This window comes from Excalfactoria chinensis, chromosome 16, assembly GCF_039878825.1.
Source record: "Excalfactoria chinensis isolate bCotChi1 chromosome 16, bCotChi1.hap2, whole genome shotgun sequence".
NCBI classification, from domain to species: domain Eukaryota; kingdom Metazoa; phylum Chordata; class Aves; order Galliformes; family Phasianidae; genus Excalfactoria; species Excalfactoria chinensis.
Window position 1 is genome coordinate 8556540 of NC_092840.1, and position 13186 is coordinate 8569725.

The following is a 13186-nucleotide window of genomic DNA, read 5'->3' on the forward strand; positions in this document are numbered from 1 at the left end:
GTGGGGTTTGGCTGTTGCTTTCATTGAGCTGCCTGTATGTGAAGAGCAGCTCGGCACACAGGGGCTGCAGCAAGGCTGAGACTCTCCCAGGCAAGACAGAGAACCGGTGTATTACTCCAGTAAGTGATGGGAATCCGACTCAGATTTTAAATGCATTAATGCTCAAGCAATAGCAAAAGAACATTTGACAAAGAGACTTCAGCTTCGACTTGATCAGAGGTTATTAGAAAAGGAGTGAGTTAAAAGAAGAATCCAGCCCTAAGAACCTACTATGTGAAAGATTAAATTAATACCGTGACCTTGTGCTTTCAAGAGAATGATTTATAAAACAAACCATAGTCAAAAAAAAAAGAAGACTGGGCTTGGGATACCCACTTACTCCTGTTTCCCTTTCTGTAAGTGAAGACAGCAACAACTATGAGCTCATTCAGCTCCCAGCCAGCCCTTCACTGCTGGAATGAATAAGCATCACTGTTCTGCTGCAGTTTGCATGCAGTCCTAACAGAGCAACATCAAAACATGGTGCAAAATACAGTACATTTTCATAAATCCAGCCAGGACATTCAGAAACAGGTCATCAATAGAGAGGCAGATTAGCCGTGCCTGTGTTGCTGCAGACACATCCGAACCATTCATCTTCCAGCACAAGAGAAAGAGGAAAAAGATGTAGAGAAGGAAGAAACATCGAGCTCCTCTGTCTCTTTTGAGACCGAGTTTTCTAAGCTGTTTGTTAGAAATGAGTGTAGATTTTGTGGAACGAGCTGGACGGGGCTCAGCAGGACAAACACTCACATGCAGAGCAGAGCAGAGAGCTGTGAGCACAGCCCAGCAGCTGGCAGCCCTAGGCAGCCCTGCAGCAGCATCCCCAGTGTCCTGCACCCCCAGGCTGCCCCACGTCATACTGATGGGGGCACACGGCAGCCCTGCTGCTGCTTTCTTTTCTGATCCTCCTTGTCTCTTCAGTCTGAAATGGATTTCCACCCCACACTCTGCCGAGCAGCTCCTTTTCTTTTGCGTTAATTCACATAACCAGCCTTTAACCACCAACCCTTCCTGCACCGCAGCTCTTGCTTTACACGCCTCACCACACACAGCAGCAATGGCTGCGGCTCAAGTTTATTAAACGCATGGATGGAGTGACTGCACATACCCTCGGATGCGTGTGCACGAGAGTGTGAGCAAGTCTGCACTCCATCAACAGACAGCTCCCCAACAGCCTGCTATTAACTACAGAGCTGCAAAGGCTTTGCCCCCAAACAGAAAACCACTAAACACACTATAAAATGCAATGGGAGCTACAAAGGGGCTGGAGCAAAGTGCAGGGAAAAGCGATGTATTGTGGTTCTAAAATGTACGGACTCCCACCATCAGTCCTTTCCCTTTCTCCTGCCTTTCAGTTCCCATCCCTCAGAGATGACCACTCCTTGGTTCTCAGGAAAGGTGAAAAGGGTTCCCGAGGGAAGGAGGAGATTTTCTTTCCCTGCTAATGTAGTGCTGGAGTACATTTCTGCATGCTGTGGCTGCTGTAATACAAGGACATTATAATGCCATTAAATCCTTCTAGTGCTGTGCTCCCTTGCTGAAGCCTTTCTGGGCTTTGTGTCACAGGGGCCTTTCACACATCTACGCTGAGCTGCCTGCTATTAATTAAGGGCAGCTGTACTCGCAAGATGCTCTGCAAATTCTCTTAATACATGAGGACCGAGGGGACTTTTATCTCTTAAGGGAGATGAGGTGTGAATGGCTTTTTTGGGCACAAATTTGGTAGGATATAAAAGCACTTTGGGTTTCACTGGGCTCCTGCACCTCCACCTCTTTTCCTTACATCAGTGATCAACTCCACACACGTTTAATCTCCATGTGCTGGGGCAGCAGAGGTCATAGGTCCCTTATTGGTGGCATAGCACAGGATTAGGACTTAGATTGGTAGGTACGCCACATCCATACCAAGCACGTGGCTCTGGCGAGTTGGATGCAGAGTTCAATCATCAGTGCTATAAAATGTGCAGAAGGGGATATTTCAGCTGTGCTCAGCACTGCATTGAATTCAGCCTCCCAGCCCTATTCTCTGTATGGAGCAGAGTCAGGGCACTGCTGATTCCTGCCACAAAATCCTCATCGTAAGTGTTCATTCCTCAGCCCCAACTGCAGTTCTGTACATCCAAAGCTGTGCCCAAACCTCAGCTAGCAGCCCTACAGCTGCGAAAGTGATGCTGCTGCATCACTTGAACACACAAACTCTTTTTCCTTGGCAAACAAACACTGACCAGAAAGGAGGGGTTACTGCTGCACCCAGGCTCTTCTTTATTATGTTTACTTAAAACACCTGTTTGTGTTATGTGTAAAGGTGCCAGCTCTCTCTCCTTCAAAACACCTCGCATTCTGTACTCTTCAGGTGTGATCACAAGAAAGGCAAATGAGATTTTATTAATTTATCCTCATTTCATGGTTTGAGAGACTATCTGTGGAAGAAAACACTCAGCCCTTTGAAGCAGAGCTACAGCCAGCCTGGGAGAAACATGGAAAGAAGCAATAATGTTCCTCAGAAATCACATCCTTCCTACCCCCTGCCTCCTGCAGTGTACATTGGTTCCATCCCTTTCCTAAAAGCATTTTACTGCTCATCCCATTACCCTTTTGAATAAGGCATCTCTGGTAGATAGGTATCCCTGTAACTGGCTATTCCTTCAAGGCTATATCTAAAACGAAAGAGGGAAAGGGAAATGTACACCATAACTCCCAGAAGAGGTACACAGTATTTCAACACTAGCTCTCAGAAATAACTGTAACAGTCTTCTCCCACTTCATTATCATTACTAAATTCCCATGGGACAACAGTAAAATCCTTATAGGAAACTGCTTTTCTGCTGCAGTAATTGTTGGACCTCTTACAAAATCACAGCTAATAAGTCCTTGAAAATAAAACTCATCTGGAGCAGTTCTGGTTTAGCCATTTCAAGGGTGGCCAATTAGGAAAGCCAGTCTCTGTATGTTGGAAAAACTCTGGGACTCTGTCTCCAATCCGTACTCCTTCCCCCATGCAAGCACTCCATTTCTAAAACATGCTTCAAGCACAGCCTTGCCACCTTGGCAACCTCATGGGATCTCTTCTGATTTAGCACTGCACACATTTTCCTTGGTCTACCAGCATAAATGGTGATATTTAGTAACGTAAGTTATGTTAATGAGTCCTGCCTAAATCACCGCTGTCAGAAGAAGAATGGAGGAGTCTCTTATAACCATTAAAAATGAATGAGGAGGGAAATAAATAAGCAAAAGCAGCTCATTTGAGCTATAAAAGACTCCAGAACACAAGCTGTGTACCAAGGTACAAAAGGATGAGGCTGTTATTAGCTCCATAAGTCACTTAGAAATGACTCAGGGGAGGCGGAGCCACATTTAATCACCTGTGCTGGAGGAGTGCGGTTACCGCGATAACCCACTGCAGCCTGAAATTAGGCAATGCAGATAAACGGCTGCAATGAAGCAGCAGCACAGGGGGTAGATCTGCCCTAAACCCACTGTATTTCTAGAGATGGGAGATGTCTGGGATTTTACGAGGACCCAGAGGATGTGAAATCACCAACCTGAGATCCAGTGGCAGCAGGTCTGTGAGCCACCCTGGATGATGATGGGATTAAGAACCACTGAACTGCTGCACTTGAGGAATAATCCCAGCATCTCCTGTGAGGAAGGTGCATACCTTCAAAGAGTCCACACTTTTTTTGCAGCAGTTCTTCTACAGCAGCACAGCACCAGAAAATGCTGCTATCCACAACTGCATCTGCTTTTATTACCCAAATGCCTTCCTAAGAGCTTGTTTTCTGCCACACTTCTCCACAGCACCATGCTGCAAGCATTGCTGACAATGCTTCAGAGGAAGTTCAGCAAAAAACAGACATTAGCAATGAGATGTGCAATTGAAGAACGTCTCTTTGATACTTTCTTTTTTGCTGCACTAATCCACCTGAAGCACATTACAGGTGATATTGATGAAGAGAGCTCTGATGACTATTTATTTCTAAGGAATTTTTTAGTTTGTTCTACAGCTCTATCAATACGTTACCCTCAGCAAAAATATACCTGAGCGAAATGTAAAACAGCACATTTCAAAACAACATTCAATTCTGGGCAAACATCCAATTTCTTAGCTGCAAGTTTAATACTTCTTTTGTGAACGTTATGGATCTGACAGAACGTTTGCAGCGTGTTGGTGTAACTAACTGAAAATCCCCCTCATTAAAAGTGTCTCGGAGGAATCAACTTTAAATAAATAAATAAATGAATAAACTGAGATTTGGAGTATATAATTGCGGATTTTTTCCCTCCATCCTTGGCTCTGCGCTCACTTCCAGTGCTTAGGAGCCATCAGATAGACCTTTATGCAGTGGATTTGCACAGCCTTGTGTTTTTCAAGGATGCAGTGAGAGAAGGGCAGGTGACACCTATAGGAGCAGCTTCTTCCTTGTCCCCACTGAGCTGTGGATCTCTGAGGGATGTGGGGTGGTTCCTTCCCCCAGGGCTGGCATTAAGGCTGCCTGCAGCACGAAGCCTCACTGTAGGAGGGCTTTCATGACACCTATATTTGGTTTCATTTTTGGGTCATGAAATCCAGTTTCATTTCAATTTCAAATGATTAAAATTATGTAAAAGCACCGTGAGATCAAGGAAAAAAGTTATTTTAAAACGAAAAAAAAAAAAATCAAAACACTTCACTGTGGAAATGTCAAAACAAGATGTTTCTTTGACACAACAGGAACCTGCTAGCGTGTATTTTCCTTTTCTTTCTTTCAGAGATGAAATTCCAGAGAAGTTCGCATAATTTCTTGAAGCTGTTTTTTACAGAACTACACATTCTGACAGGATATATCCTGTCAAATTTCTTCCAATAAGCTTAATCAGCTGGGGCCACAACTCAAAGCAAAACCACCACATGAAAACTCCGCTCAATTAAAATCCAATCACTTCATACAATCTGGAGTATCTATAGAGAAATGAATAGTGCTATTTTCACTTGCAGAAAGGGGTGCAAAGGCACAGGACAAGCTTCCTGGAAGTCTGGGTTTAATTCCCAGCCCACGCTTACAAGATAGCTGTATATAATTTATGGAGACTCATGCTCTCAAGGATTTTGAAGTCTTTACTCCCATTGAACTCAGGGGAATTTGGTGGTTAAATCTCTTTAAGAATCTGGGCTTGAATCAGCTTGTGATGTATTTGTAAAATGAGGAATACTCTCCCCTTGTTTTACAAGGATTTTGCCAAGCTTAATTTATAAGAAACAAGGTGCTGGGGTTACACAAGTACATCTTCCTACTGCTTATCATTTCTCTGTAGTTAGAGAACAGTCCTTCCCTTTTTTCCACCCATTCCAGGAGCCAGCAGCCAACGAGAGCCCTCCACCAGCACAGCACAGCTTGGTGGGATGCACCACAGGGTCCCTGGCAAGCAGGAAAAGCCACAAGAAATCAAACAGCTTCATTCACTCCTGCTGTCCTCTGATTCTTCTGTGGCTGCGGCCATCCCTATTGCTGTTGGCTGCCCTGCTGTCCCTGCTTTCCAGCTGGAAAAAGGAAGGTGATGCCTTCCTGCCCACCTGCTGCTCCTGCTGTTGGGAGAGCAGGGATCAGCAGGAGGATGCTCTGTGAAAAATCAGTGCTGCCAGCACGTGGTCAGCAGGAGGATGGAGCAGCCTCGGCGCCTGATGCCCTACATCATGGGGACATGGGGATGTCAGTGCTGGCACACAGAAGTGCCAGCGTTCCGTTAGATGAGTGCTGTCTGACGGCTTGCCAGTACTATGGGCTCAACCCACCACCTCGTGCTTAGGTTTTAGAAGCCACAGTTGGCTGTAACAAATGTGACAACACTTTCTTGCCAATGTTAATGAAGTTACAGCTTCCTACCTCTCTCCTGATCTGAAAACCACATGAACTCCGTATCACTTGCTGTGGTTGCCCAAGCAAAGCGGGAGAAGAATGATAAACACATCAAGTACCCTATGGTTTGTCACTACACTGAGAATGGCATTTCTCCCCTCATTCCTGTAAAGCTTAAAGAGGAATAATGGCAATAGAACAACCATGCTTCACACTCACGAAAAGAAAAGAGATGCTCAGGCTGCATTTATGGGCGATAAATACTGGCTGCCGAGTGGAGGAGAGCTGATGGAGGGACAAATAGGACGGACCACACGCTGGCACAGAACCAGGGGACACACAGGCTCCTGTTGGTCAACTCAGATCAGTGAAGCAGAGCTGGGGAGAGGAAGGGAACTGAGGCACACACAGTCTGAAATAGCCCACTGTAAGGGCTTTGTGCATCACACATGAAAGTCCCTTTTGCCAAGAGGAAAATAGGCAAAGCAACATGGAGCAGGGATCTGAGAATACACATGGAGGGCAAAGTGCTTTAGATTACTCCTGCAGTGTAACAGCATAGGCAGTTGGAAAGATTGGTCTTTCTCAATCTCTGCAATATTTCCATTGGCTATGTTCTCTTTTTTGGCACTGCCATCACATATATCACAATTATGCTAACAAGCCTGTCCTAAGGAACTCCTATTTTTCTCTTCATTACCCCGAGACAAACTTCCAGTCGTTTCTCACCTACCCTTACCTGGTCATTTTTGATAGACCTTACAAGTGTGAAGGAGAACTCTACTTATGAACAAATTCAAATGACTATTACATTTATGCCACTCTTAATGGCATAGGTGAGATGGAAATAAAGCTGAGCAGCACGCATTGCAGCTCCCCCCGACACGCAGCCGTACAGTGCGGGATCCCACAGCCAGGGAAGACATGGGACTGAGCTACCTCATTTCAGATGGAACTTCTAAATCAGGAGGTCCCTAGCTCAGCTCTCAAAGTCCAGCCTAAATGACAAACATCTACTAAGCAACACCTGTAGAGAAATCCCCTCCTCACCAGCTGACCAGTTTCCACCCTGTAATGTGCCCACCTACAAAATCTTTATATGGTATTCCAAAATTTACATGTTACTCAGCACTGTGAGCACAGTAAGATTCATCACTGACTCCAATTAAATTTATTTTTTCCCTGGGAAAAAAATAAGATTCTCTTTTAAAGAGTCTCCAAAACTAAAACATGAATAACATCTAAAGATTGGGTGGGTTGTTGTTTGTTTTGTTTTTTTTTGCATCCACTGATTGATCAACTAAGCATGGCTGCTATGGAAGCTGCTATTTGTTTGGTTTAGTAAAAAGTGAGAAGCAGGGAAGCCATTTAAAAACTTGTTGTTTAAGGTTACATGAGAAACTTAAAGCCTTCTAAACTAGTTAAGACTTCTAAACTGGTTAGCAAAAGGCACTGGGCTGATATATGCTCTGCCTCCTCGGAATCACTCATCTTTCATCTCCATCACTGCACTGCAGACTGGAAGCATTGCTATTTTTTTTGACAACATTTTCATTTTTTCAGCTTCCAAAAAATCTCTAGACAGGGACTGTCAGCTCTAATTATGCAGCTCGTGCTGCAGCGACAGGTGGTTACCGAAAACTCAGAAATGACACTTTGACTTTTGCAAATGGATTCTGAAGTTTGGGCCGTGTTCTTGACGAAAATAGCCATAAAGGAGGGAAGACAGGAGAATGCTAAGAGCAGTCAGGTGGAAAGGGGAAGACTCACTATCCTGGGCATCTCTGCACCTTGACATGCCACAGGTGCCATGAGCAGGTCACATGCCAGGCCCTCCAGTAACAGATTGAATGGGATGCTCAAAGAATCACTCTTCAGTAGAGCTTCCATCCATTAAATGGGGACAACAGCACTTCTTACCTCAGAGAATATCATTAGTGGTTGGAGCTTTAGGGACGTAATATTGCTGCCCAAAGATTTCATCCAGACCTCAGACTTCCCTCTGACTCCGGTAGGCTTTGATCTTACCCTAAAGGGCAAGCACTTCTGCCCTTGAACAAGAAGAGACCTATTCGGATTTCTTTCCAAAAAGCAGTGAGTTATACATCAATTTTAATGAGGTACACCACTGAGAACTGGTCTGACCTAAGCCAAGCTTGAAACAAGACCTCCACTGACTTAAAGGAGGTGAGAATCATGCAGGAGAAGCAAATGAAAAGACCCTGCAGGGAGAAGAGAAGACCATGATGAAAGGAGAGAAGAGAGTTAGAACTCTTCAACGTTCTCGGACTTCAGTGTCCCATGAGCACAAATCTGCAGGCAGCTTCTTGAGTTAAGCCACAGCTCAGCTTGTGCTTAATAGAATAATGACCAAATGCTGCTGAAATTACTTTTGTAACTTAGACACCATCCTGAGCAAATGCACTGCACTGCTTCAGCATAGGGAAAAGGAGATGAAATGAGTTTAGCAATGGCAGTCTTTCGAGGTTAGTGTTACAAGGACAAAGAGATTTCCATCTTGGTAATAGGATGGATTCAAACAGTCTTAAAGATTCAGTCCTCCACTGATACTGAGTTTGCACAGCCAAAGCCTAGTTCTCTTGCTCTGGCAAGCAGGCAGATATCCAACATTACCACTTAGAAGAAAAAGGGAAAATCTGTTGCTATATACATACACTCATGCATGCATGCCAAGCTCTGGAAAGCTGGCCAACACCTTGCAGTGACTGAAGAGAAACAATGCAACAGCAAAGCATGAAAGATTTCTCACAGAGACCTATGGCTTTTTAAGCCAAAAATCATTTGCAGAGGAGCATTTAAGCAAGACAGTGCTCCAACAGCACAACCGTAGCCATAACACATAAGTATGAGAGGAAAGCTGGCATCAGCCAGCAAGGAAAGACTGAAATGCCAGAGTGTGCTTTCCAAACCACATTCACTATGAAAGTGACTGCAAAGTTTATATTGCAATGGGAGAGCACATCCTTTCCCACCAGAGCTGTGGGTTAGGATGTGAGAGCAATGAGGCGATTTCTGTCCTTGCCTGACCTACTACGACAACCTTCTCTTGTCATGGATACCTATTTCTGAACAACTGAAGATTAATAACTTTCTTACTTGTAAAATGGCACACTGCTGTGTGCTTGCCACTCCTCACACCAGTAAGCTGTGGCACACAGACATCAGGCTGTGCCAATGGTTGCATGAGTTGCAGTTGGTGGCCATTGCTGGGGGCTCACTGCCCCATCCACCAGTTTTTAGCAAGCTCCTCTCCAAAAAGCTGCCCTCAGCTTGCTTGCAATCAAGCAAACTCCACACAGGGCTGCCTTATCTGCCTCTTCTACTGGGTGCATGCTCTCTTTGCAGTCATTTCTGGAAGATGTCAAGTTCTCATTGCCCAGTGGTTTTGTTTTAATGGAGTGGGTGAGAAACAACTGTAATGAATCTATGTGTGCATGCTGGGAACAGGATGGGAGTGATCCTGGTATCCACAGGTATTCCACACAGTGAGCAGCCGTGCTGCTTCCACTATTCTTCAAGGAAAATCTCATCATCATTCTAACATACCTCCAACCACCTGCAAACATTGCAGCTGCTAATGTTCACTGTTCATTTTACATCCCCACACAAGCCCCTCGCAGTGATGCTGAGCAAAACCCAGGCTCCTTCAGCATCCCTCTGGGGACAGAAACAATCCAAAGCCACTTGCTCCCTTTTGTGAACAAAGGTCATTATTTTGATAAATTAGTTAAATCTCTCTCAGTCAGCAACAATGACTCTGAATTATTCAGCACGCATCTGTCTTTCCCCTTACAAAAATGGCTTGTAAAGCAATAAGTGTATTTCATTTGAACCACTTCTTAAAGATGTAAGACAGTTTGGGTTCACTCCAGTGCCCCTTGAAGTCAATGGGAGTCTTTAGTTTAATTTCCATTTAATTAATTTCATTAAATTTGCAGATCATGCCAAGCGGGGAGGGGTATTAAGTACTTCAGTGAACAGGATTAGCATTCAGAACGATTTTGATAGTGTGGAAAATTTTCTGAAATAAATAGATGCAATTCAAGAAAGATAAAAGCAAAGAACAAGGTTGGGTAAAAATAACAGAGTAGAGGAAGGGGAAAGATCAGCCTTGTGGCAGCAGTGGGGGAAAGAAGGAATGGTTTCCATACCTGCCCCCCCCCTGCCCATTTCATAACATTTAGCCATTTTTAAGCTCTATATTGAGGTACGAAACATGTAAGATACAACTTCTCCTGTCCGTGGTGTATTTTGGACAATAAAAGACAGAACAATCCAAACGATGTGAAAGCCACCCCTTTGAGCTCTTCTAAACTAAACAGGAGCCCAAAGCAGTCTCCAGTGTTAAGTCCCCTTCCCAATGACTTAGGATGAAGTCTTTCTGGCAACATAATTAACGTTCTTCAAATGCAATTAAATAAGTTTGTAGCACACAGACAAAGCAAATGCTATTTCATACTCTCTTCTTTCCTAATAAGATGTGAAAAAACACCAAGCATATTACACTAACCTGTATTTATAGCTAAAGTGACAATAACGTACATTGCTTTTGCATTCTGATGTGCAAGACAAGCCACTGCCTAAAAATTGATTGCATTTCATTAAATCAAGAAAATTCAAAGAAAAAAAACATTAAAAAGGTGGGTGCAAAGGCATCTTATTTTCCTCACACAGCTAAACAAAGACCTGATTTAGGATCAGTTAAATTACTGCAGATCAATATTATTTCATTTCCGCATCTCTTTCTTTGTGCATTCTAATAAAATAATAATAACAATGGTGATGATGATGAACATTCTACCTTTGAGCTGTTCCTATTATCTAAGTGCCTCCGCATTCTGCAGGAAAAAAATCTCCAATGTTTTGCAAAGTACATTCCAGTGAAGTCTCAAACATATAAGTGTGTGTGTATATATATATTTACTTACAAATATATAGATCTTATTATCCTCGTTGTGCAAGTGAAGGAATGCAATGTTTAAGTGGCTTCCCCTCGGACGCAAAGTGCTACATGCAAATGCTCTCTGGGGATGCTACTGAGGCCTTGTCAGAAGTTTGAGAATGACCAAGCAAAACATGAAAACAGGATCTACATAACATATATAGGAAAGCCAAGCCAGAAAGCGATTCCTCTCACACACATCCTAGAATTTATGACAGAAAAACAGTCACAAAATGGACAGAAGTCCAGGTGAGGATTGGTGAAGGAATATCTATTTCTCTTCTGCCATTTGACTTCAGAAAAGGTTCGTTATCTGCTCATTTTGTTCATTAATGTTTTATTTCTAGCTATTTAGACTGCCACAGGACTATCTGCAATAGGGAACTGCAGTTCTTGGTCACTGAAGTTCAGTGCTGCTGGGAGATAAAGGTGCTATGTAATATAAGTGTACAGAAAGAGACAGTCATAGATGTGGTAAGAGCAAGTGTCCGTGCCTCATGGCTATGGCTTTTACAGGGCAGGAAAGAAAAGACCAGATATATGGGACATGTGATGTGCTTGGGGCTAACAGCAAAGCAACAGCAGTTTTTAAAACACACTTGGGGTAGATCCGAGATTAGAAAAACTTCAGCTTCTGTCACTATAACCAAAGGGAAAACCAAACTGCGCTCTAGCTCTTGCCCTATCAGCCCTAATGTAGCTAATAGGGTTACACGGCATAACAGCCAAGGTGCCATTTGGCCTTCAAGTTCAAAACAGTTGATCTTGCTGCTAACCTGAGCCTACAGCTCCATTGAGCTTCCCTTCACTTACAGTGAAGTGACAATAGGGACGCATTCAATAAAACGTACCAAGAGCTGGCCTCTGCGAGGACAGGGAATGGAAGGTAGAGGACAATGTGAAAGCGTTTTGTAAGATTTCAGTTGCTTGTTCCCCACTGACTCTGATAGGAATCATGCTGCTTTGATCTTCCAGATGCTTTCACACTCTTTCCAACCCGACAAGCACTCACACATTCTATCTGTTCCCTGTTAAATCAAGGTGAGTTCTGAATTTTGTTATCTGAACTACCTTCAAACAACCAAAAGGAAAAATAGCCTGATTATAGGCAGGATACTCCATCTGAAAGCATACTGCCCTGCTGCCCTGACACATCTTGCATGGTCTAAGTGCTTAGAAATGAATTATATTAATAGTGAAATTAAAAAACTGATCGAGTTCTGCAGGTAGAACTTCACCTCCTTCCAAAGACAATTATATCCACCCCAAAGAACCATTCATGAAAACATTCATGAAGACATTCCCATGAAGGGAAGGGTGAGGGGAGCTGCTTTCACCACAAGGCTCTTCAGGATTCAAGATTCTGCTGGACACGTGATGCTTTCACTCCTTTACAGGGCATCCCAGCCCAAAGACAGAGCAGCCTGTCATATCTCTGACATTTCAGATACTCCTGCTCTTTTACAAAGACCTCATGGCCAAAACCCAGCAACACTCACGTATTTAGCGTTGATGTTGTGCCAGACATGCTCAGCTTCATCAGACTTTACTGCTTCAACTTATGCTAATCTACAAGCACCCTGCAGAAGCATACCCTGGCCTGAATGGCAGGCACCTGGAGCAGCTGGGCAGCTGTGCCTTCCCTTAATTTCCAGACATGGTGAACAAACCGGACAGACCAACTATATGTAAAGTCCCTTGGAAAAATGCACATATTAATGCCAAGCTTTGAGCACAGAGAGCTGGCAGGAGACCGCTCTGGATTTATCCTTCACACTCATCAGTGGGCTGAGAAGACCACAGATGACAGGGCTAAATATTACTGCAAGTGTACAGAGCCCAAACTGCTACTGCAATTCCAACTGCTCACAGACTTATTTCTTTCACTCAAAGTTCTTCTGGCTGTGCTGCACCCAGACTCTGTGCAGGTCTGTGAACTTTCCAGTGGGAAAGTTGCTAAGAGCCTTCCTAAGACTTGTTTCTGCTTGTTTAGAAAGCAGAACTCCATATAATGAAGGGAAAATGAAAGATGCAGAACTATCAACAGAAGTACGACTGCTCCAAAATCTCAACGCTCAGTTACTTGTGCCTGTAGGACTGATGAGAACCAAGCCACACTTCAACTTATTGGCTGCTACATTTCTTTTACACAAACCAGTACCATAAAAGAGTTGTTCTGTCACTCAGCTACTGTGAGGAGAACTTTGCACAGTTACATCTGGAACCTCGAGCCTTCTTCCCTCAGACATGTGCAAACAAGGCAGATTTTAGCATCTCTGCAGTGATAGATGGGTATGTGTGAAGCCTAAAAGACTTTTGCAAGTTAACATAAATCTTTCCACAT

At 43.7% G+C, this 13186-nt stretch overlaps 1 protein-coding gene across 3 annotated transcripts in view; it reads right to left on the bottom strand.

Moving 5' to 3' along the window:
- TMEM132D (transmembrane protein 132D) overlaps window positions 1-13186 on the bottom strand; it is a 192759-nt gene that overhangs the window by 11272 nt on the left and 168301 nt on the right. The window lies entirely within an intron of this gene.